We start from the raw sequence: 25441 nt of genomic DNA on the forward strand, positions 1-25441 counted from the left end.
CCCAATTGAAATAAGTTTGAATATGATCCTCTCAATAATATCTTAGCAATTTAAATAAAAAAAATCCAATAATAAATCAATTTGATCTAAAATCTGGGAAAACAAATCCCAACAGTATAAATATTTTAATCTTAATTCTTAAACCTTAGAAAAATCTCATTTAGATTTTAAAAATTTTGAAATAAATCAATCATATGGAATATCAATGGATGATCAATGATTGTTTAGCTGTGTACATTGAAAGAGATGTGGCTCATAGGATTGCTAATGAAGATATCATGTAACAATTTCAAAATATAAAACCTCATAGAAGGCAATCGTAAAACTTCATGTGTTTGGGTTTTTTTTTTTTTTTTTTGTGATATAGATATATTCAAATTTTTTCTTGTTTTAAATGTTTTTATAATTTATGTTTTTTATTGAACTCCTTTGAAAATAATTTTGGGGCTACTACTGATATGTGATCATCATTACAATCACCCATAAACTGTGCTTACCAATAACTTATGAATCATACATAGTTTTTTTGGAGAGAAAAATACAGTGAATAGTTAAAAATTTCTACCATCCCTATAAATATGATGTTGGGTAGTTATTACGAGAAATTTTCTACTATCCAAAGATATGCAAAAACATGTTTGAGTCTTTTTAATATAAAATAATTATCTATTGAATATTTTCAAATTGATAATGGTTTTAACAGTATTACATAGTTTTCTCTTTATGAGTGTTAAATAAATTGATTAAACCTGTTGATACTGTATTTTGTTCAGTCTCGATTCACACATCAAAACAAATGTTAAAATAAAAATAAAAAGTCGAAAAAGGGCAAAATTACAGGTTTCAAAGCCAAAGGGTAAAAATAAATACAACATGGTTGGATAGTGGATCAAAGGGTAAAACATTTAAAAACCCTTTTTTTTAGCAACTAAGGCCAAAACCCTAAATGGGTATGATAAAAAAGTTGACTTTTCGATCCAATCATTGGATCATGTTGAATTTTGGATCATCTCATAAGGCATATTTTTCCTTTCGAGAGGATAGTTTACGGGCCAAAATTGGAGTTAAAATGGATTAGATATCACCAAAGTACAAAAACCCTAATAATATATTCACTTTGTTTTTTTTTCATTTTAGGAAAAACAGGCAATTTTTGGGTTAACTTCGCACAATAAACTATACCGATTAGGCAAAAACTGGAGCAATCCGGTTGAACCATCTTGAAGAACAAGGTCTTGGTACTTCTTATAAAATGGGCTCGATGATATCTACCCCGGATGGGAAGATACAATTTTTTTAAAGAAAAACGTCACAAATTTTTTAGCACTATGTCACCTTCCTTCTGGATGCCATATCTCGATGACCGTAACTCCAAATCCTGCAAGGCCAAGACCATTGGAAACTAGACATCTAGATATTTCTAAGCATATAAAGTTCGAAGAAAACAGAGTTCAGAAAGGCCTCCAAATAACTACACAAATTTCGGACCAGAAAACAAGAAAAAGACAAAACAGTCTGATGATGTTGCAAAAATGGGAGGCCAGCTGAAGTGTAACATGCTACACTCAGCTAGCCGCTCCTTGCCTTGGGCGGCTAGATAAGTGTAACATGCTACACTTTAGCTAGCCTCTCATTTTCCACACTCTTCTGTAAATACCCCCATTTTTTGTAAAAAAATATGAGAAAAAATGGAGAGGAAATAGGAAGAAAAATAGAAAATTAGAGTGGATAAATTCTAGAAAAATCCCTAGAAAATTATGAAAAAATTTCTTTCCCCTCTCTTTTAGGAAACCCATCACAAAACAAAAAGCCTCTTCCATTTTTACTTGCAATCTTTTGTGGGTAAGCTTGTAGGGATGGGATAGTTTTTCCATAAGTAAACTCATCCCATTTTCTTTTTTCTCCCATGTAAACATCATCCATTTATATATATGAAGCTCTTTTATTTATCTTGTCTCCTTATTTTATTTGCTTTAAATTTCTATATTGTTGTGTATATATCTCTTTATCTTTATGCCTATATTGTTATTGTTTGTCAGTGATGTTGTGAATACATTCCTAGATGCGTATTGGACCATCTCCTAGACTTTAAATAGGAAGTACAACCTTAGGGTTAGGGGGAATAAATCCCATTTAATCTAGGCATCTAGGAATTTTTATGTTCTTGCTTTATTTTTATGTCATCCATTTTAATTTCAAGTACTCTCCTTCACCTTTACTTTTATGTCATCCATTTTAATTTCAAGTAATCCCTTCCCCTTTACTTTTATTTCATCCATTTTAATTTCAAGTAATTCCTTCCCCCTTTATTTCTGTCATCTATTTTAATTTCAAGTAATTCCTCCCCTATTACTTTTATGCCATCCCTTTAATTTATTGCTTAATCTCTCTCCCCTTTACTTTATTGCATGTGTGTGTGTGTGTGTATTGTTGGGTTAAGATAGCTTGACCCTGGTTAATTATTCAATTACCCAAGTTGATTAATTAAGTTTAATTTGCATGCAAATTGTGAAGGCACCAACAAATCACCAAGAATACTAAATGCAATGGAAAATAAATTTGACACGGTGATTTGTTGACAAATGGGAAAAATCTCGCAAGACAAAAATCCCACCGGGTGATTTTAAGGTCACCACTTCTAAGATTCTACTAATTAACAATCAAGTGGTTACAAATATAAGGAATCTTACCAACTACCCTTGGCATATCCCAAAATACCAACCTACAGTTGAACCTTTGCTCCAATATCTAATTGAACTTGATCTTGTAGTAGCCTTCTTTCCTTTGATGCACAAACCTCTAATTTGTGACTAACTCTTTGCACAGATCCCAAGTACGTGACTAACTCCAGCAACTTGAGCAAATGTAGGCTGCAAAGTTCTTCACTTCATTGATAATAAAGATCTGAAAGCACTCGGTTATAAAACTCTATGGTGTACAAGCACAGTAGCTTCACACAGAGAAAATAAATCTCTTGGTCTGTGTATTCGGGTGTGATAGCCTTTAAAAATAAGCCTTACAAGACTGGGCTGAATTTCAAATCTGGAAATTCTGAAATCGTAGTTCTCGATAGATTGAGCTGATGTCGAGCTATCTATCAAGCTTCACATTAAGTCTCAATAACAGACATCTATCAAGCTATTTGTCGAGATTTAATGAACAACTTTTCTTCACTTGTTTCTTGGACCAATCTTCATGTCTTTTATACTTGACTGAAATAACATGTTTTTTGAAGTCCTAAACCCATCTTAGATTTACCCAAATGCAAGTAAAATGCATTTTTTCAAAGGATTAGTCAATTACAATAAAATATGACCCTAACACACACACACACACACACACACACACACACACACACACACTACTACTACTACTACTACTACTACTACTACTATCTAAACACCTAAATAAAAAAGATTTTATGTTCATCTCTCTTAAATGGGCTTTAAACCTCAAAGTAAAGCACAATATGGGTATGTCTCATAAGGATGGTTGATGGCTTAGAACTCCCATCTCTTTTTTATGAAACACTCATAGGGCTTGAAAGAGATTAAGGTTTATTTAAGAGGGACTTCTAAAAAACCCTTTTTTTAATGAACCTTTATAATATTTCAGCACTTTATTCTCAATGTCATTTAAATTCCAGCACTTTATATTTCAAGCTCTTTACTTTAACGCCATTTAAATTTCAGAACTTTATTTTCAATGTCATTTAAATTCCAGCATTTTATTTTCTTTGTCATTTACTTTTCAACATTTTACTTGTCTTTAAATTTATAGCACTTTTATTATTGTTGCTCTTAACTTTTCTCATGAATAATGTTGCCATAGATCAATATGCTTGGGTATACTTTAATATGCTTTTCTATGGAATGATTTTTCAAAGTAAAAAAGTTTTATTCCCTTTTCCAAAATTTTATTTTGATCCTAAAACTTTTCTAAAATTATATTTTGACCCCAAAACTTTTTCAAAATTGTATGTTGAACCCAAAACTATTCCAAAATAATATTTTGACCCCAAAACTTTTCTAAAATTATATTTTGACCCCAAAGCTTTTCTAAAATTATATCATTGGCTTTTTTTATATATAGAGATTATTGCTTTATATTTGTAGAAATTAATATATATATATATATATATATATATATATTTATATATATATATATATATATTATATAGTTGGAATCATGATTTTTTTTTGAGTGGGGTTGGGAATAAATGGATAAAAGAGTGTTCTTTATTTTGTCTTTCATTCAGGAATCAAGATTTTGTTTATGGGTTTTGAGAAAAAAAATCAATTTTTATGATTCTTTACTGATAAAAAGCTTAATGGGTATTGTTAGATTGCATTTCTTTGAAGTTTAGACCCATATTTGATGGTTTTGCTGTGGTGTGTTAGATTATATCTCTTTTTGTAAAATGTGTTATATTTAAAGTGGGTTATTTGTAGATGATTGTATAAGGTGATGCTTAAAATGGTAGTTTTGATCAGATGCAAGTTTCATTAGTTGTAAACTTGTAATTATCAGAATTTGCAAACTAGCTTTCGCTTATATAAATCTTGCGGATTTCTTTACCTTCCTAAATAGTTAAATTTTAAATTACTGCCTGGAACTATTTGAGGCTTAGGCTATTGTAATAGCCCAATAGGTGTGGATATTTATTTTTTTTGGTAAATTATAACTTACCAATATGTAGTTTGACTAAAATTTAAGTTGCCTACTTGTAATAGCCCACCTAAGGTTTGACCAAATTTAATTTGCCTACTTGTAGTTTGAAATCTTATGATGCAAGTGTTCTGATGAATTCTTTTTGATCTTATTTGATCTTGTATTTTTATGTTTTTTGTATTTTTGGAAGAGTGACATAAAAGTTGAGCAAAATTACATATTTAGCTTTATTTTTAACAGAGGTGAGTCATAAAAATCTAACTGAGTTAACTTCAGGTGGGAAAAGTGTCAAATTTCAAACCACATATAAGTAACTTATTAAATTTTGACTAAACCATAGGTGAGTAATTTGTAATTTGCCTATTTATTTTTAATTATACCATTAAGTTGGCAATATAAGCAAAAGGTATGAATTCTTAGAGCTTAGTTACATAGGAAAATAGTACTAATAATAATAATAGTTGATGAGGGAAATTTTGGACCAACCCTAAAAAGGGACGGCTAAAACTTGAAAGGGAAGATCGTCCCTCAAAAGGGACGATTAGTCCCTAAGAAAGATGACCAGCCCCTGCGAGGGACGATCCTCCAAGTGTCGACGAGTCAGACTACCCCTGATCCGGACGACCCATCCCCTAAGGTTTCCCCACGGCTTACATGGGACCCATTCACGCATCCTTACATGGAAATTACTTGCACACTACGACCAAAGACCCTATCATGCAATCAGTTTTCTTATAAATGGTAAGGTGATCTTGAGTATCTTGGGACCTTTCTCTGTACAAGGAAATTTCCCTGTATCAAGGGATTCAGGTCAGCTTTCTACCACTATATAAGCCACAAACCTTACCCTTCTTGAGGTATGTGAATTCTCCCTAGCTCTCGCACTCTTGAGTTCTCATAGATTCTTTGATCATTGACTTAACATTCGGAGAGTCTTTGACCAGTACCCCACTGGTGCCCTTTGATTGGTTTTCCTCTTCTGTTCTTCAAGTACACCCATTGGCACGTGTGTGGATGATAAACTCACTAACAATTTTTGTGCATCATCAGTTGGCGCTGTCTGTGGGAATACGAGTAATAAATCATATCGCCGTTTCAAAGATAAAGAGTTGTATGTTCCAGACGCGGCCAATGACCACCACCAACCGGGAGACTGGGAACCCACCCAATGCATTGAAGAGGTAAGTACAAACCCTGGCTACAGCGGTTGAGCAGCTCACTCAATAGAACCACGAGTTGGAATGACAATTGGACCAGTAGGATACCAATCATCCCTCTGAGCTGGAAGTCGGCGCATTACTCATGGCGCAGGAGATGTAAACTATGAAAGAGAAGATGGATATTATGATGAATGTCCTGAAGGGATGGGTATCAACTAGCTTGGACGAACTAGTCCATCGCACCGATTCTACTTTCACTGCACCGGTCACATCTTTCCCCTTTCCAGCCAAGTTCAGAATGCCGCAAGTGGAAGCCTATGATGGATTGAGGGACCCTCTCGACCACCTGGAATCATTCAAGACCCTCGTGCATCTGCAAGGGGTCCCGGACAAGATCATGTGTAGAGCCTTTCCTACCACACTCAAAGGACCAGCTCAAGGATGGTTCAGCAAGATAACTCCCAATACCGTCTCAACCTTCAAGGAGTTGAGTGGGCTTTTTGTCACACATTTCATTGGAGGTCAGCGGTACAAGAGGTCCTCAGCAAGCCTTCTAAACATCAAGCAGCGGGACGACAAGAGCTTAAGGTCATATGCCACTCGGTTCAACAAGGAGGCATTATTAATCGACGAAGCTGACGATAAGGTCCTAGTCATGGCTTCACTAGCGAACTCCAATCGGAAAAGTTCTTATTCTCAGTTTACAAGAATGACCCGAAGACCATGGCTGACATGTTATACTGAGCCACGAAGTATATGAATGTTGAGGATGCCATGATTGCCAGAGGGGGCTGACCGAAGAAGCGAGAGAAGCATGACGATTCCCACTTGGAGAAGGGAAGGAAGGTAGCCAGAACAGGCGATAGAAGGGATGAACGAAGGTCAAGACCCCCGCCAGGTATAATGGCCAACTTCATTTCGCTCAACGCCCCACTTGATCAGGTCTTAATGTAGATCAGGGATGACCCCGCTTTGGCATGACCCGGTAAGCTAAAGGGTGACCCAAACAGAAGGCCGAGGAATAAGTATTGTCGCTTCCATTGTGACCATGGGTACAACGCCTCTGATTGCTATGACCTAAAGCAATAGATAGAAGCCTTCATAGGGCAAGGAAAATTGCAACCGTTCGTAAGGTGAGAAAGGTCAGGAGAAAACCCACTAAGGGACTAGGAACCAAACCGACAGGTTGAGGAGCGAACTAGAGCCCCACTTGGAGAAATAAGAGTGATTGTCAGGGGAGGCGCAATGGTTGGATCCTCAAGGAAAGCGAGGAAGACATACCCATGGATGGTGCAAAATGTCCAACTGACAGGTTGTCCGCCCAAGCTTTTTCAAATGGACGACTCGGTGATCAACTTCACTGAGGAGGATGCCCAACAGGTCCATCACCCGCATGACAATGCCTTGGTGATCAATCTGACCATTGCCGACTTCAATGCCTAATGGGTCTTGGTGGACAACAGAAGCTCACTCGACATCCTCTACTATCCAGCCTTCCAACAAATGAAGATTAGTAGGGAACGGCTCACATCATCAAATGCCCCTCTAGTGGGCTTTGTTGGAACAAAGGTCATATCTGTCAGATCTGTTACAATGCCAGTTACCATCAGCACCTATCCTCAACAAATCACAAGGGATGTCACTTACTTGGTAGTGGATTGCTCGTCAGCTTACAATGCCATTGTAGGGCGACTGACGCTTAACACATGGAGGGCAGCCACATCCACATATCACCTACTACTGAAGTTCCCAACGGAATATGGGATAGGAGAGGCCCGAGGAGATTAGGTGGTAGCCCGGGAATGCTATGTGGCCATGATGGAGATAGACGAACGAGTGGCCACCATAAATATTGAAGAGCGACAAGTAAGTGTAGAGCCGACAGAGGAATTGGAGACCATCTCCCTGGACAAAGGACACCTGGATTGGGTCACTCGCATCGGCAAGCCAACCCGTCGATTCGGGATAGGATGATTCTTTTCCTAAGAAACAACTTGAACATCTTCGCCTGGAGCCATGAAGACGTGCCTAGGATCGACCCGAGCATCATGGTCCGTCAACTCAATGTTTCCCTATCCTTTCCACCCATCTGCCAAAGAAAACGGGTTTTTGCCCAAGAAAGGGACGATGCCATTGCTGAAGAAGTCCATAAACTATTGGATGTAGGCTTCATTAGAGAGGTTTACTACCCCGAATGGTTGGCCAACGTGGTCATGGTCAAGAAAGCGAATGGGAAGTGGAGAATGTGTGTGGACTTCACTGACCTAAATAAAGCCTACCTAAAGGATAGCTACCCCCTCCCACGGATCGACCTCCTTGTGGATTCGACGGTTGGACATCGGTTGTTAAGCTTTAGGGATACTTATTCCAGATACAACTAGATCAAGCTTGAGGAATTAAACCAAGAGAAAATATCGTTCGTCACTAGCCAAGGCCTTTTTTGTTACAAGGTCATGCCCTTCGGACTAAAGAATGCAGGAGCAACATACCAAAGGCTTGTGAACAAGATGTTTGCCCCCACAGATTGGACTGAACGTTGAGGTATACGTAGATGACATGTTGGTGAAAAGCAAAGAGGAGGATCACCACCTAAATAATCTTGAGGAAGTGTTTGGGACTCTTCGCCTCTACAGAATGAAGCTTAACCCTAGCAAATGTGCATTCAGAATATTGTTGGGAAAGTTCCTTGGCTTCATGGTATCCTAACGGCATATTGAAGCCAATCCTGATAAGATCCAAGCGATCTTGGAGATGAGCCCCCTGAAGAACGTCAAGGAGGTGTAAAGCCTAAACGGAAGAGTCGCAGCACTCAATAGATTCGTCTCAAGAGCAATGGACAAATGCCTACCATTCTTCAAGATCCTGAGGAAAGCTTTTGAATGGACCTACGAATGTCAGAAAACATTCAAAGAACTGAAGGCATACTTGGCCTCCCCACCATTCCTAAGTCCATCAAAACCCAATGAAGACCTCTTCTTATATTTGACCGTATCTCCCATGGCTGTCAGTTCGGCCTTGATCCAAGAAAAGGATCACGTATAGTTACCAGTGTACTACACAAGCCAAGCACTCAGGGGGGCGGAGGCGAGATACCCACCCATGGAGAAGTTAGCCTTCGGTTTGATCACATCAGCTCGTAAGCTTAGGCCCTCCTACCAAGCACATATCATAGTGCTTCAAACTGACAAGCCTCTTTGGAAGACAATGGATAAACTAGCGACCGCCAGACAATTGTTCTTATGGGCGATAGAGCTGAGCAAATTTGACATACGATACTGCTCGAGGACCGCGATCAAGGCCTAGGCCTTAGCTGACTTCATTGCAGAATTCACGATGAGCGAAACCGACGACTGAGGTGGAACCCCTTGGAAGGTTCAAGTGGACGGATCGTCCAACAAACAAGCTGGAGGGATCAAAGTGGTCCTTCGATCCCCCGAAGGAGACATCATCGAACGTGCCGTTCGACTTTAATTCCCGATAACTAATAATGAGGCCGAATACGAAACCATTCTCATGGGGCTCAATTTGGCCAAAGCAACTAGGGCCTTAGCAGTCGGCCTTCATAGCGACTCCTAGGTTGTCATTGGGCATATCAATGGGGACTACGAAGCCAAGGGCGAACGAATGAAAAAGTATCTCGACCTTATCAAAAGACAAACGAATCAAACCTTTGTAGTAAAGTTCTTACAAGTCCCGAGAGAAGAAAACGAACACACCGATCGATTGGCCAAAGCTGCATCCACAGAACACATTATGGTCGATCGACAAGTCCTATCCTTTTTTCAGCAGTCCCCCGCCATTGAGGAATTGGAGATATAGATGATTCCAAAGGGCTCTGATTGGACAAATCCAATCGTCTCTTACCTTAAGAACGGGGCACTTCTCGAAGATCGCGATGAATCTCGACGATTGAAAGTTTAGGCAGCACACTTCGAGCTGATAGCGGATGTACTATAAAAGAGAGGTTTCTCCCAATCATACCTAAGGTGTTTGATCCTCGACGAAGAGGACTACGCCATGAGGGAAGTCTGATAGGCCAAGAATGTATTGATCCTTTGTGATGAATTAATTGATTAATTAGCCAAGTTTATTAATTAATCAAATTAACATGCAAACGCGTGGGAGCACAAACAAATCACCAATAAACTAAAATGCAGCGAAAAATAAATTGACATAGTGATTTGTTTACGAATGGGGAAAACCAACAAGGCAAAAATTCCACCGGATGATTTTAAGGTCACCAATCCTGAAAATTCACTATTATCATAACAAGCGGTTACAAGTAAAGGAATCCCAATATCTTATATCAACCTACAGTTGAATCCTTACCCCAATACCCAATTAGACTTGTTTTGTAATGATAATCTCTCATTTTCAATGCACGACTCCTAGTACGTGAATAACTAATTGCACGGATCCCAGTACGCGACTTTAGTCACCAACTAGAGAAGAAGGTTGGCTGCAAAGTTCTTCTGTTCTTCAACACAGGAAGATCACGAAGTTGTTTGGTCACAAAACCCTATGGTGTACAAAACACTGCAGCTTCTCAAGAACTAGGGCAAATTAGGTTTCTGGTCACACTTGATGAATTATGCTCTTGTGCAATTGTGCTCTTGGCTATGTAACCTGATACGACCCTTAAAATAATCCTTTTATATGTCTAGGGTTATGAGAAAAGAAAGCCTAAACACATAATCAGGGATTGGAGGAAAAACAGACTAAAAAATCTAAATTTCATAAACCTCGACAGATACCCTATTTGTTGAGCTGCTATCGAGCCACGGGGCTGGAACAGCTATTTAAGGCTCGATAGATGCTAGCTGTCGAGTTTTAATGAACATAACTTTTCACACTTGAATCTTGGTCAGACTTGCATGGCTTTAACACTTGGTCTTGAAACAAGGTTTTTTGAAGTATTAAACACATTCTAGATCTACCCAATTACAAGTAAAGTGCATTAATCTGAACAATCGCCCACTTGCACCAAAGACTATTGTGTACTAATCTAATTCCCATCTCCTTCAAATGTGACTCGAAAGTCCTTTGAGGCAAGGCTTTGGTAAAAGGATCTGCTAGATTCTTTGCACCATCAATCTTTGCTACTACCACATCTCCACGAGCAACAATGTCTCGAATGATGTGATACTTTTTCTCTATGTGCTTTCCTTTTTTGTGATTCCTTGGATCCTTGGATTGTGCAACAGCTCCACGATTGTCGCAAAATAATGTGATGGGAACTTGTTCAATTCTCACGACACCAAGATCAGAAAGGAATTTCTTGAGCCAAACAGCCTCCTTTGCTACTTCACAAGCAGCAACATACTCGGCTTCCATGGTGGAGTCAGCAATACAAGATTGCTTAACACTCCTCCAACTTATGGCTCTACCTCCCAAGGTGAAAACACAACCCGACATAGATTTTCTGAAATCTAGATCCGACTGAAAATTAGAATCTGTATAGCCAATGGGAATCAAATCCTCACACTGGTAAACAAGCATATAATCCCTCGTTCTCTTTAGATACTTGAGAATATGCTTTACAACTTGCCAATGTTTTGGTCATGGATTTGATTGATATCGGCTGACCATGCCAACTGAATAACAAATATCTGGTCTAGTACAAAGCATGGCATACATGAGACTTCCTACCACAGAAGCATAAGGAACCTGTCTCATCATGTTTTCTTTCTCTTGAGTCTTAGGCCTTTGGTCATCAGATAGAGGAACTCCATGTCTAAAAGGAAGTAATCATTTCTTGGAGTTTTGCATGCTAAACCGTTCTAGAACCTTATCTATATATCCAGATTGTGACAAACCCAACATCCTATTCTTTCGATCTCGCCAAAGCTTGATTCCTAGAATATAGTTAGCTTTGTACAAGTCCTTCATATCAAATTGACTTGACAACCAAATTTTAACTGATGGCATTACTCCTACATCATTTCCAATGAGTAGAATGTCATCAACATAAAGCACTAGGAACATTACTACTTTGTCTTGATATCTTTTGTACACATATGGTTCATCAAGATTTTGTTCAAAACCAAATGATTTGATTGCCTGATCAAATCCGATGTTCCATGACCTAGATGCTTGCTTAAGTCCATAAATGGACATTTTCAACTTGCATACCATATGCTCTTGGTTCTTTGCTATGAAACCTTCCGGTTGCAACATATAGATTTCCTCTTCAAAATTGCCATTAAGAAATGCAGTTTTGACATCTATTTGTCAAATCTCATAATCATAATAAGCAGTAATGGATAAGGAAATTCTGATAGATTTAAGCATGGCTACTGGCGAAAAAGTTTCATCATAGTCAATGCCTTCTTTTTGTGTATACCCTTTTGCCACTAGTCTTGTTTTAAAGGTTTCAACCTTTCCATCTATTCCTCTATTCCTCTTGTAAACCCATTTGCAACCAATAGATTTAATGTCGTTAGGCGCCTCTACAAGATCCCAAACTTGATTGTAATACATCAAATCTAATTCAGATTTCATAGCTTGGACCCAATGATGTGCATCTATATCATTTATTGCTTCATCATAAGTGTAAGGATCCGATTCAGCCTCTTTTGAGATAGCTTAATAAGTTTCTCCCAAACCTATAAATCTCACAGGAGGTTGAACAATTCTCCCACTACGACGAGGCACCTTTGTACTAGACATATCATAAGTAGTATCTTGTGGTGTATCTAATACATTCACATCATCCCTAGTTTTATCCATTAGTTGTTTAACTACATGTTCATTCATTTCAGCTAAGACAACTCTACTTCTAGGAGTAAAATTATTCATATAGTCATTTTCCAAGAATTTGACATTTGTGCTAACAAACACTTTATTATCCTTATGACTATAGAATAAACCTCCAACTGTTCCTTTTGAATACCCTACAAAGAAAACAACTTCTGTTTTAGACTGTAACTTGTCCGACTTTCCTTTCAACACATGTGATGGACAGCCCCAAATGTGGAGACGTCTCATACTAGGCTTACGCCCATTCCACAACTCTATAGGTGTTTTAGGAACAGACTTCGAAGGTACTAAATTCAGAAGATACATTACAGTACTTAAGGCATATCCCCAAAAAGAAATTGGTAGAGTCGAATAACTCATCATGGATCTAACCATATCTAAAAGAGTCCTATTCCTTCTTTCTGCTACACCATTTTGTTGTGGAGTTCCAGGTGCAGTCAACTAGGATATAATCCCATTTTCAATCAAGTAATCCTTAAAATCACCAAGAAGGTATTCGCCACCTCGATCAGATCGAATGACCTTTATGTGTTTACCCAATTGATTCTCAACTTCAGCCCTAAACTCTTTGAACTTGTCAAAAGTTTCGGACTTCCGTTTCATTAGGTACACATAACCAATCTAGAGTAATCATCAGTGAAGGTGATGAAATACTTATAACCACCTCTTGCTTGGATTGACATAGGACCACATACATCTAAACGTACTAGTTCTAGCAAATCTTGAGCTCTTTTACCTTTTGCATTAAAAGGTCGTTTGGTCATTTTACCTTCCAAACAAGCTTCACAAACTGGAAATTCATTAAAGTCCATAGGCCCCAAGAGTCCATCTTTGATAAGTTTTTGAATTCTGTTTGAATTAATATGACCCAAACGCAAGTGCCAAAGATAAGCTTCACTAGTAGAAGGAAACTTTCTCTTTAATGATTTCACATGTGAATTATTATCTAATTCAGAATTGTATAATTCATGCTTATCAGGAGTTAAAATATAAAGACCATCCACAATATTGCCAGAACAGATAAACATTTTATCCTTCTTTATTACAACATTGTCTTTCAGGATAATACAATACCCATGTTTACCTAAATAAGTTGCAAAAATTAAATTCCTAGGAACATTAGGTACAAACAGACAGTCTTCCAATATTAAAACCCTAGAATTGAAACACAAATTAAGCACTCCAACATATACAACTAGAACTCTACTCCCATCCGCTAAGGTAAGAAACAATTCTCCTTCATTCAGCTTTCTGGTCTCCTGGAACCCCTGCAAAGAATTGCAGATATGATTAGTACAACTTGAATCCACACACCAGGAATCCATGGGATTCTGTACCAAATATATTTCAAGAAGAGAAGAAGTTTTATTACCCTTGTTCTTGGCAGCCTTAAACTTTGGATAATTTCTCTTCCAATGTCCTTTCTCACCACAATGGAAACACTTTCCTTTGAGCTTCTTTCCTTTGTCAGCAACTCCCAAGGCAATCTGTTTACCCTCTTGCTTAGTGAAGTCCTTCTTCTTCTTCTTACCCTTGCCTTTCGACTTATGTTGAGAAGTAGAAGTTTCACCAACATTAGCTTCAACACTAAAAGTACTAAGGATGCCTTCCGCCGCTACCAATTCATTCATCAATTCAGACAAAGAATAAATCTTTTTGTTCATATTATAATTCAGTCTGAATTCCTTATATAATTCCGGTAGTGACTAGAGTATCATATCCACTTCGAATTCTCCATCAATGTCGGCACCTAAAACTTCCAATGTATTCAGATTTGAGATCATTGTAAGACAATGCTCTCTAACTGAAGTACCTTTAGCCATTTTGGTATTATAAATTTGCCTCATAGTTTCTTGTCTTGCTGAACGGCTTTGCTCATCAAACATCTCCTTCAGATTATGCATAATGTCCGAAACTAGTTCTACATCCTGCATTTGATGCTGTAGAACATTTGGGATGGATGCTAGGATATAGCACTTGGCCATTTCATTAGATTTCTGCCAACAATCATATCATTGTTTTTCCTTAGAAGGAGCATCTAATGAAGGAAAGTTAAGACATGGTTGAGTAAACACATATTTGTGCTCTTCAGCTGTTAAAACTATGTCCAAATTTCTTTTCCAGTCAACATAGTTGGATCCAGTCGGTTTGTTTTGATTAAGAATAGAAACAAGTGGGCTAAATGATGCCATGATAAGATTTGAAAACAATAAACATAAATATAATAAGTAAACTGGACATTATCAATTTAGCATATAAACATATAGTATGGAACCTTAATAAAACCATAACATAATTTATGCAACGACAACCCAATCCCATATTCAATACCCCTCAGCATAGAGTGAATATAAAATACTATGATTGATTGAGAACTTTTCTCATTATTAGTGCTATCATGATAACTCTTATCAAACACTAATAATATACCGTTTTACATTTAGCCTCTAAGTAATAATAGTAAGAACTCATCTTAGAGGATACTATAATACTTAGTCTAGTGTATATCATTGTCTAGAATCATGTGTAGCCACATTTCATCCCTTTAACAGGCTTATTTTGTAGTACCATGATAAAACACCCTTCGCATGGAATGCCAAGCTCGAAACTAAGACAAGGTGTTTGATCAAACCACTATAAACTAGGAAATTCAATCTTGTAGGATCATGAAATAAATACTCTTCGCATGGAATGCAAAGCTCGAAGCTAAGACAAAGTACATATTTCACACTACTATGAACCAACAATGGAAGCCGTGAGATCCAACCCTTGTATCTCTTTCCCACTAGATGTTTTAAGATGAAGGTTTTTAGATTTAAAACATGCATAAACTAATTACACATTGCCTTGCTCTTTATATATGTAAAAACACTTAAGAAAAATTTTGAATCCACAGTCCTCGATCGATCGAGGATGTGCCTCGATCGATCGAGAAAAGTTCTGGTTGCTCGATCGATCCTCGATAGATTCTCGATCGATCGAGAAAAAGTTCTACGAAGCTCGATCGATTCTTGACAAATCCTCGATCGATCGAGAAAAAGTTCTACGAAGCTCGATCGATTCTCGACAGATCCTCGATCGATCGAGAAAACGTCTGCCAGCTCAATCGATGCTCGACAGATTCTCAATCGATCGAGCGTCGTGAATTTCGAATTTTCCTGAATTTTTCTAAGACATTTTTTCAACGTTTTCATGTACAAAACAACCAACATATGATCATAATAAACATAAATTGATATCAAAACTGAATTACATTGATGCTATAGCCTTAAAGTTCAGTTTAACATACTTAAACTAAAAGTTAAACAACATCATAACATCAATATCAGTTTTTATTAAAAATATAAATTTCAACATCGATGCAGAAAACTAATTTCTAACAATATGAAACTATTGTCACTTATTCTAAAACTCAAAACATGTTAAACATATACGAAATGAAGACCGCTCTGATACCATTTGATGGAAATATGCATGTACGCAGCGGAAAAATAACGGATCTACTTCATTCATAAAAGTTAACATGTACTATATAAGTTTTAGAATTTGAGAACAATAGAGTGTACTTTGGAGCAGTGAATTTCAAAACCGAAGATCAGAAGCACTTGGGAACACTTTCAATCTTCACTCCAATTCCACTAATGCCCAAGATGTGTGGTCTCTCAATCAGTTCCAAAGGCAGAATGTCAAAGTGTCTAACACTTCTTACACCATTTCGCAATAGTGTTCTTACAAAAATCTTTACAAAAAAATCTGTATGTTTCTCCCTTTGTATCTAACCGATTATCTAATTGGGCTGACCTTTTGGGCCTTCTAATTGGGCTTAAGTGTGTGGCTTGGAGTGGGACCAAAAGGGACCAATAAGACACTAGCTTCAATGGGCCTTGGGCTTTTCTGTCAACTCTTGACAAGTCCAAAGTTATCATTAACTATATTTAATACCACTATGTAAATATAGTTGCACTCTAGGTCTTATTTATAAATTATATCCCAAGACTTTATTGTACATGCAACCTCTTCATAAAATATTCATAGTAACACAAAGTCATGAATGTAGATTGCCATTTTGTAAATTACTACATCTTATCATTGAGTATCCGGTTTAATCCTTTAAGTTATTCATCATATATTTATGAAATCCAATTTCATAAATATATACTCTAGCAACAATTTACTAAAGTAGTTAGGCCTAACATTCTGAATAACAAACACATTAAACTTATCTCAAGGGAATATTTTATATTTCTGTTAAGAGACTATGAGTTCCATCTTGAGAATATATGTTCCATCAACATTAAATGTGGTTGCTCAACATACTGAGGTTTTGACCATGACTCTAGATCTCACTCTTGATATATCAAAGCAACCTACACCTCATGATCAAGTCCATTATTCTCTGAGGATTAAGAGTTCATGCAAATACAAGTCATGAGTTTATTATTCATTTGACAGTCCTTAGGAGAATAATAAATCTCACACCGGTCCTATTCAATATGTCTTAACTCTTAAAACATATCAACTAGAAATCTCTATTTCCATGATCAACACAAATCATCTTAGTTGATATGTTATAATCTTCGCAGATGAAATGCCCAATTTCATCACCGACTACGAACTGCAATTCTGAGTTTACAAAGAACTTGTGATTTATATCTTCTGTGACTTTTCACATAAATCACATACTATGCATCTCTGGACTATATGATAATATCCCAATATTCATGTTACCATTATTTTAGATAATAATAAAACAACTTTATTAAATACAACATTAAGTCATATATAATGTCATACATAATAACATACATAACATCATAAAATATGATTTAAGAGCACTAGTCCTAACACTTTGACAACCTGTATTTCTGAAACACTTAAATAAAACTCATCAAGGCATCTTTGTGTGAAACAAAAATAAAAGATTGCATACAATAACTAAGAAGCATGGCATAAAGAGAGAAAAGAAACAACGCATGTAAGGGTAGGTGAAAAACATACATGCAACAACATATAAAGAAGATAAGTACAATGTATGTCAAAATGGTCACAAGACCCACATACAAGAGATAATGTATCTAAAGTAGAAAGAAAAGAAAAGATACAAGTATCCTTACTACATCCTTCAATATCAACACTCCCCCTAACAAAAATCTCCTATACTAACTCTTCCCCTAACTATGACTACTCTCATAACCAAAACTACTTGCCCTTTTTGTCACGAGTGACAAAGGGTAAGAGTGTCAAGTAGACATCTCGTTATCACTAGAAGAGCTAGCATCACCATCATCCTCATCCTCGGAAGCAGTATCATCATCAGCATCATCCTCATCCTCAGAAGCCTCTGGAGTACTTGGAGGAGAAGTAACAAAGCCACCCATGACCGCTTGCCTTCGTGCAATATGACCAACACGGGTGTTCACCTGACACAACTCATCATTGAGAGCGTCGAGGCGAGCATCCATGCGCTAAAGCTGCGCCATGATGTCCTCGAGAGTCACGCCACTTGTAGAAGAAAAGGGAGCGGATGTGGATGGAGCTAAAGGAGTGAGATGAGCTGCTGACCCGAACCGTCTCGACCGAAGCTGTGCCTCACTTCGTTTAACGATAGTGGCATCTATAGCACCCATTGTAGAAAAGTGGTCGGACATGGGAAAAGGGAATAGAAAAATGGCGTAAGAGCCTTGTGATAGCAGAAGGGAAGATGAGCTTATCACGGGTCACTGTATCCCTATACACATCTATGATAGAAAGAATGAAATGAAAGGGAAAATCTATACTAATATGCTCAAGAAGAGACAGAAAAAACTGAGCACGAGGCTCTGTAATAAAGTTATAATGAGATAAAGGATGTAACATAAAAGTCAGACCATGTTCATGAACCTAGGACCTTTAGCAAAGGTTGAACAATAAGTGAACTGACGCTCATCCCAATTAGAAGGGTGCTCACAGAAGGCAGACATAAGCTCATCTTTAGACACAATCTTAAGACGATCACAACCGTAGTCAGGATACACTACCCTAAAGACATGGAGCATGTCGGCTACAAGAACCAGAGTGACCACGATGCGCGTACCTCGAGCGCAAGTAAAAAACTGAGGTATTGAATAATCAAATCCATGCATGTTGGAGTAGAATTCCTGGATTAGTATGGATGGACAAGTGACCGGGATGTCAGGCAGTGACTCCCAACCCCTACTGTGAATGATAGTGGGTAGGTCAGTGTCAGAGAAGTCTGACAAAATGAATTTGCGTTCCGAATGAATGCCTCGTTGTGAAAAGTTCTCAAAGAAGTCTGATTTGGCCTTCTCATCATGGAACCGGACTATCCAAGAGAGAGAGAGAGAGAGAGAGAGAGAGAGAGAGAGAAACAGAAAAGCTCCAATCACAAAACAGTACCAAAATATGAAAAGAAAAGGTACATATGCATGATTTATGCATGATCATGTGACGTGCAACAAAAACAACATCATAGGCTCAGCCCAATCCAAACCTAACAGCACACAAGGTTCCAATATGTAAATCACACAACTAAATGCATGAAAATATTGTGAAATTGCTAATGGAATGCAATGCATGACCATATATCATCATTTAAGCAAAACCTAACCCAAAAATTTCACAAATAACTCATCAATTTGAAAAACCCCAAAAATTTTCAAAAACCCAAAAACCTAGGTCAAAATGTATGAAATGCATGAAGAAAGAGTGAAAACAAGATCATACCAGTGAAAACAAGATCACACTAGGCCGAATATCAAATGGGTTTAAGGTTTAGAGAGAGAGAGAGAGAGAGAGAGAGAGAGAAGTGTTTGGGGAGGTGAAGAGACATCATCTGTTGATAGAGAACGAGAAAAATGAAATTTGATTTCGCACTGAAACTATTTAAAGAAAATGCGTCTTGATGGATCGAAAGGTATCGAGAATCTGTCAAGCACTAATTCTCGACAGATACATCTATCGAGGTGCTGTCGAGAATCTGTCGACGGCAAAAATACCTCGATGGATCGAATAGCTGTCGAGAAGCTATCGGCCAGACATACACTTTCTCGATGGTTCGAGAATCTGTCGTGAAGCTATTGAGACAAATTCTAAATAGCTCGATGGATCGAAGGTGTGATAGGATCTATCGAGAAAAAGAAGTTTAGGTGTCTCGATGGATAGCTAGCTGTCGAGAGGTATCGAAAAGCTGTTGAGCTTGATAAAAATAGAATTTTTTTTTCAAGAAGGAGAAAAGCATGCAAATGAATGCAATCAAGCAAGCTACTCAACTAAAGATCCAATCAACATATTAAGCTCTCAAAAACACTCTCGACAAGAAGAATGTAAAGCATTTAAGATCCAAACACACACATACACTAAACAAGTCCAACCAATTTTATATTTCAAAAACAAGTCAAGATAGTTTAGTGAGCATACATTAACACATGTACTTCTTGTGATGGCCAAATCACATTGTACCTCTACATATATCAAAAGTAGCACAGAATATTTGCATGTTGTGTGTGAAAAACATCGCAAGATTGCACAAGTTTCTCATATTATGACGATTTGAGATATGAGAAAATCAATTTAACTCACACACAATCATAACTGCTTGATGGGGACTATCACATTCAAGGTACATCCTATAACTCCCACATCTCTTAGAAACACGCTTGCAACCATATTTAAAAGCATTTTGATTCTTTTTTCTTTTGAATTTCTTTGCATATTTTTTTTTTCTTTAGAGCATATCATGCATGGGCATATATAGAGAGAGAAGAAAATACCCAATTATGTTAAGCTTTTGACATTGTACTTTTGCTATGCTGGAGCATACAAATGTTATTTCATAATTGGCGGGCAATAGTGGTGAGATGATTATTTATGCCTTTCTCTTAGGATTTTCTAGTCATTCCCATAAAAAAGAGTGATATAAGTGTTAAGTACAAGAGATTACTTAGTCTTACTCATCACAAATACGAGCCACAAAGCTCACTTGCTTAGTTGTGTATTAAAATTCTCATCTAAGCTACAAAATATACAAAGTTTAGAAAACTTTGTTTCAATGGCCATCCAAGGTACACAAGTACCAATGTACACAAAACACACACTGTTTTTGTATTTTTCTGATTTTCAATTTTTTTTAAAACAAAAATAAAGCAAACTGAAAAAAATAAACAAAAACATGTTAACACAAAATATAGCCTAAAACTAGATGCAAATGCATGAGGGAGGAGGAGAGATCAATCCTTAGAGATGACACCAATCTTTTGGTGAATGAATTCAAACCGTTTGCTATCAAGAGGTTTGGTAAACAAATCAGCATTCTGATCATTAGTGTGAATGAACTCAAGAGTGAGAGTACCATCTTCGACAAGCTCCCGAATGAAGTGATGTCGAATCTCTATATGTTTTGTTCGAGAATGTTGAATAGAATTTTTAGAGATGTTAATGGCACTGGTATTGTCACAATAGATAGTAAGATGTTCTTGAAGAATACCATAATCAAGGAGGAGTTTTTGCATCCACAGAAGTTAGGTGCAGCAGCTACCGGCATCGATGTATTCAATCTCTATAGTGGATAATGAGATGGAATTCTGCTTTTTGCTCATCCAAGAGACAAGATTATTGCCCACATAGAAACAACCCCTCAACGTACTCTTTCTATCATCAGCATTCCTTGACTAGTCAGCGTCAGAATACCCAGCTAAGACATCATCGGTGTCCTTGCTATACCATACCAAAATCGACAGTGGTTTTAACATACTTTATGATTTTTTTCAAAGCAATCATATGATACTCTTTTGGATTAGCTTGATATCTAGCACACACCTCCACACTATAACTAATGTTAGGTCTACTAGTAGTGAGGTATAGAAGACTACCTATCATGCTTCTATATAAAGAGGAATCAACACTTTTTCCTAACAGATCAACAGTGAGTTTAACATTTGGGCTCATAGGGGTTCTAACAGAACTAGCAGATTCCAAACCAAACTTTTTCACAAGATTCTTAACATATTTAGATTGAGATATGAATATACCTGACTTTTGCTGACGGATCTGCAGTCCAAGGAATTGGTTCAACTCTCCAATCATACTCATCTTGAACTTGGCTTGCATGAGTTTGGAGAAGTTGTGAGCAAGTTTATCCTTTGTAGAACCAAAGATGATATCATCAACATAACCTAAGCAACTATCAACTCACCATCTTCCTTCTTGATGAAGAGTGTTTGATCAGCTTTTCCTATTGTGAAACCATATGAGACTAAGTATTGAGTGAGTCGATCATGCCAAGCTCTGGGTGCTTGCTTTAAACCATAGAGAGCCTTCTTGAGATACAACACATGATCCGGATAGTACTGTAGATCAATTAATCCTTTAGGTTGAGCTACATAGACATCTTCCTTCAGGAACCCGTTCAAGAATGTAGTCTTCACATCCATTTGGTAAAACTTGAACTTCAAGTGACATGCCAGGGCTAAGAGAATCCTGATGGATTCCATACAAGCTACAGGAGAAAATGTCTCATCATAGTCTACTCCTTCCATTTGGGAGTATCCTTGGGCCACAAGACGAGCCTTGTTGCAGATCACATTTCTCTCTTTATTAGTCTTATTGTGGAATATCCATTTTGTGCCAATGATGTGCTTACCTTCCGGTCTAGGTACTAGAGTCCAGGCATCATTCCTTTGAAACTGAAGTAGTTCATCATGCATGACCTCAACCCAGCTTTCATTTTGGAGAGCTTCCTCAACTTTGACGGGTTTAACCTGCGACAAATATCAAGAATATGATACAAAGTTAGCAACAAATTTATCAACTGTACGCTTTCTCAGTGTAAGTTCATTCATATTTCCCACAATAACTTCAGGATGATGATTCAACTTGATCCTGGAAGAGGGTCCTTTCTCTTCATGAGATTCAGAATCAGGTTAGGTAAGAATGTCTGCTGAAACCTCTACAACACTTGGAGTACTTGGAAATGCAAACTCTTGATCAACTATTTCTTGAACACCCTTAGGTTCAGAAGGAAGAATTTCCTTAGATATCTCTTCACTAATTTTCTCAGAACCAGAGTCTGAAGCTTCATCAATGACAACGTTGACTGTTTCCATCACCTTCTTTGTTCTTTTGTTGTATATTCGATAAGCCTTGCTAGTGGAGGAGTACCCAAAAATATTACTTCATCGCTCTGGGAATTAAATTTTTCCACATTCTCTCTATCCTTAAGGATGAAACAAGTACTTCCAAAGATTCTGAAATACTTCACGTTTGGCTTTCTTCCCTCCCACAACTCATAAGGAGTCTTTTTGGTACCAGGTCTGAAATACACCCTATTAACCGTATGACATGTAGTATTAAAGGCTTCTTCCCATAAATTTCTAGCCACATCCTTGTTGTGCAACATAGCTCTAGCCATCTCTTGAATAACACTGTTCTTTCTTTCCATTACACCATTTTGCTGAAGAGTAATAGGTGCAGAGAATTCTTGAGATATACCTGATCTAATGCAAAAAGATTCCATGTTTACGTTCTCGAATTCTTTACCATGATCACTTCAAATTCGATCAATCTTTAAACTCTTCTCATTTTGTAGTCTTGTGCACAAAGCTTCAATGTACTCAGGAGCATCTGACTTGCATTTTAGAAGAATGACCCAAGTGTACCTAGTGAAGTCATTTACCACAACCATGATGTATCTTTTTCACTTTGCTGAGCTTTGGTATCCCAAAAACTGATTCATGCTTACATACAATTGAGAGATGTTTGTAACTAGCATGTCCCATCCTTTGGTGCCATAGGTCTTCATTTGGAAAATGAATGCTATTGCACACAATAGTAGCATCAGGTACCAATCCAATGCAGTTATCTAGAGTATGAACACCATTGATGAGTTTCTTCCTAGACTCATTGAACACAAGGCATTTTCCTTTTGAGAATAGTACCATAAAGTCTTGATCACATATCTGGCTTATACTCAACAGGTTCACCCTTAGACCTTCTACATATAGCACATTAGCAATGTTTGGCAGTCTAGGTAGAGAGATAGTTCCTTACCTTGAATGTAGACTTCACCATAAAGCACACCTCATGCTTAGATGAAAAATCTGTAGGGATGGTATTTTCTTTCATTTGCCATTTATGAACAAAGCCTATAACCTTCACTCTTCTCAGATGAACTCCTCTGTACATTTTCATTCTGAGGCAGTCTAGTTTCTTCTTTGTCACATTTAGATCCTTTTTAATAATCATCATGATAGCATTCATATAACTTTTAGACTTGCATTTTCTGAGACACTTAATCAAATAGACATTAGAAAAACAAGATGTATTTGAATCAAAAGATCTTGTTTTGCTGATTGCGGTCATGACAATAGGGGTCAATGGATCACACAGCAAAGATTAACCCTAATTAGAGTATGTCTACTCTGATACCACTTGATAGGCCAAGAATATATTGACCCTTTTGGTAAATTAACCAAGTAAATTAATTAAGTCAATTTAACATGCAATACGCATGGTAGCGCAAACAAATCACCAAATAACTAAATGCAGTGGAAATTAAATTTGACACAGGTGATTTGTTTACGAATGGGGAGAACCACTGAGGCAAAACCCCACTGGGTAAATTTAAGGTCACCACTCTCGAAAATCCACTATTATCAAAACAAACAGTTACAAGTAAAGGAATCCCAGTACATTATACCAACATATAGCTGAACCCTTACCCCAATATACAATTGGACTTGTAATGTAGTGACAATCTCTCCTTTCAATACACGGCTTCTAGTACGTGACTAACCAATCGATGCATGGATCCCAGTATGTGGCATACACACCAACTTGAGAAAGATGTTGATTGCGAAGTTCTTCAGTTCATCCACACGATAAAGATCAAGAAGCTCCTTGGTTACAAAACCCTATGGCGTACAAACGCAGTAGCTTCTTCAAGAGAAAGATGAACTAGGGCGACTTTTATCTCTGGTCACACAATGCATGTAACAAGAAGTTCAACAACTCCTAAGACGGCCCTTAAAATAATCCTTATATATGTCTAGGGCTGTGAGAAAAAAAAACCCTACACAAATAGCTTGGATATGCACAAAAAATAGATCTGAAAATCTAATTTTCGTAAACCTCAATAGATAGGCTCTCTGTGGAGCTATTGTCGAGTTTCGGGTAAAAAGCTTCTTTTAAACCTCGATAGATTCAGTTTGTCGAGCTATCTGTCGAGTTTTAAAATACAGCAATTCTTCACTTGTTTCTTGAACAGATTTGCATGGCTTTAACTCTTGACTTGAACACAAAGTTGCTTGAAGACTAAAACCATCCTAGATCTACCCAATTACAAGTAAAGTGTGTTTTGTTAAAGGATTAGCCAATTCTAAATGACATTTGTACATAACAATTTTCATATATGTCCTAACACAAGGGAAAGAGGATTATCTCTTTGTCTGCTGTGATTGTTTACTGAAGATCGTTTTTTAAAGAATTCCAAGGTAATTTCTTTTTTTGAGGAGCATGAAAATATTTCATGAGAAACGGATGAAATATCAAAATTCATTTAGCCACCAGAAGTAAAAAATTAGTGGAAAGATATCTCCATGTTGAAGAGCTCCTTCCACTTTTAATACACTCTCATTCCACTTATGTGACATTTGGTACGGGGTAATCTTCTTCTAGAATTCCTAAGAATATTGAAACATTCTCATGTTTAGTTTCAAATCAATGAGAGTTATATGGCTAGAAAATTTGAATTCCCATTAAAAAAATGAGAGTATCCACACTCCCATACTTAGAAAATTTATATTTGTATTTTATTTTTTTTATAAATTGACAATTTTACTCATTCTTCTCTACCCTTT

The sequence above is a fragment of the Castanea sativa genome, chromosome 8 (assembly GCF_040712315.1).
Source record: "Castanea sativa cultivar Marrone di Chiusa Pesio chromosome 8, ASM4071231v1".
In the NCBI taxonomy this organism is placed as follows: Eukaryota; Viridiplantae; Streptophyta; class Magnoliopsida; order Fagales; family Fagaceae; genus Castanea; species Castanea sativa.